Raw genomic sequence first — 2,162 nt, forward strand, 5'->3', positions numbered from 1 at the left:
ATATAGTCTCAATATAAGAGCAAACAAACTTGTCCTCTATCTAGTGCTTAGTGTGAATCAGTTTACAATTGTCCTTTACCAAAGCAAAGCTGCTTCAAAATATGGCACTTTATAAAGATCTGTGATGGCAAGGAAGTACAGCAATAAAATACCAGATGTCAATATTACTTCAAGTTTATGATTTGGCTAAGCTTCATCACCCAGCAGAAAAAAAACAAACACTTTTTAAGGGAACTAAATTTAAATTGCAATGTTTAAAATTTGTTTAGTTAATACAAAAGGGAACTGATGTAGTATTTCAGATGTAAAGAAAAAGAGGAAAAAGCCACCAAGTCTACTCATACTATCAAAGCAGCCTTGAAAATAACAGCTGAAAGTACTAAGAGAGTAATGAACAAGGGTATGACATTATAGAGTAAAATCATGACCAACCTTGGTATATCACTGATCCCCTTCCACCACAAAAAAAAAAAGTATACAGAAGACAAACAAATAAAACCAGTTTTGCCAGCATTTATAATCAAACACAATGATTAGCAGAACTTCCTTTTCATTAGAAGTACAGTTTTACGTGCCATTTCAAAATACCAAGTTTTCTAGGCATTATAAATAAAAGCTCAGTTCACAATGAGGATAAGCCATTCATTGCCTTTGGAGGGAACTACTGGGCTACTGAACAAAATGAAAAGAAGACACATACTCCACTACTTGACCCTTGTCTTTTGGAGTTTTGGGTAAATACAAAGATTTCCATTATAAAAACAATCCTATTGGTAATTTTTCCACTAGTCTGATACCCCAAAATTGATACATCTGTGTATACCTAAACCAACAAAAAGAATCATAAACGCTTTGAAAAACTCTTAGCTCCCTATCTCCTAAAACTGAAACCTCAAAGTGGCAGAGAAATGTTGGGAGTATTGTCCTTCCCTGCTTTCTGCTTATTCTGTTAGGTATAATATTCAAAGGTCAGTTACTTTCTTTTCAATTTGCATCTGCTACATTGGTGCCTCTTCAGGGAAATTATTTTCTAAAGCCTTCCTGAACAAGCAATTTTACAAGTACTGATAATGAAGGCAACCATTTAGAATTGCAGACAATAATCCAAGCAAAAGCTATTCAGCTTTCCTTTCCAAAAACATGAGGTTTTGTTTTCAAAGCATAGACTCAAACCAACATTTAAAATGCCATTTTCTCCACTTGGTAAACAAAAATTCCCCAGCCAACATGACCACCTCTTCATCTTAACTGCAATTTAATTGCTCACTGTATTTAAAAAAGATATGATCTGTATAAAATACACAAATCACCAGTCATTACTTTGAAGAGGTATTTTAGCATTGCTGTTTCAGGGTTGATCAGCTGGCAAATATTTCTAAATGTTACAGTTAAGCAGCACACCTAATAATTCGGCCATGTTTAAGAAAACGGTAAAAGGGAATTGTTTAATTATTCTACTTTTAATCCTAATGCTATAAAAAAAATGAAGGAATGGTTGTAACATTATTTGCTTCAAACTCACTATCCAAACATAATCAGAGAGCTTTCTGTCACTCAACAATTGACACACCATGAGCTGCTCTGGAAGCAGAAGAAAGATCAAAAAATTTAATTTTAAGGAGTATACATCTCCATGGGATAAACATTCTGAAATAGAAATGTAACTACTACCTTTTAAGACGAAGCAAGAAGGACTCTGCTTCTCAGTGCAGCTTGTGGTTCTGCTACTAACTTGCTTTAGAGCACTATCTGTGCAGTTTTGGGGGAATAGGTTTGCTCAAGTTCTAGGAGATCAAGTTAGACGAGCACTGTCTTCCAAAAAAGATCTAGCTTGTTTGCAGCAGTGTTTTCTAACAAAGCAAAGATTCCTCATACTTTAAGTAACTCCACTCCATTGGGCAGTAAATCACTGCAGTAAAACTTTTGCAAAACCTTATTTCCTCTCCACTGCTGAAAAGTTGTTTGGCAGAGGTCTTCCTGTACCACTATCTTCAAAGTGATGTAAGAACTGCAATCACCAAATCCACCCCTGGATGACTTAACTCATGCACAACACGCTGCACCTCGGCGCGGCAGCATCATCCTCCTGCTGCTGCTCCCGGGCCAGGGCGCCTCGGCGGGACAGGGCGCAGGGAGCCCAGACACCGAGCCCGCCGAAAGCC

This window comes from Chaetura pelagica, unplaced genomic scaffold (genome assembly GCF_000747805.2).
Source record: "Chaetura pelagica isolate M959 unplaced genomic scaffold, ChaPel_1.0 scaffold207, whole genome shotgun sequence".
NCBI classification, from domain to species: Eukaryota; Metazoa; Chordata; class Aves; order Apodiformes; family Apodidae; genus Chaetura; species Chaetura pelagica.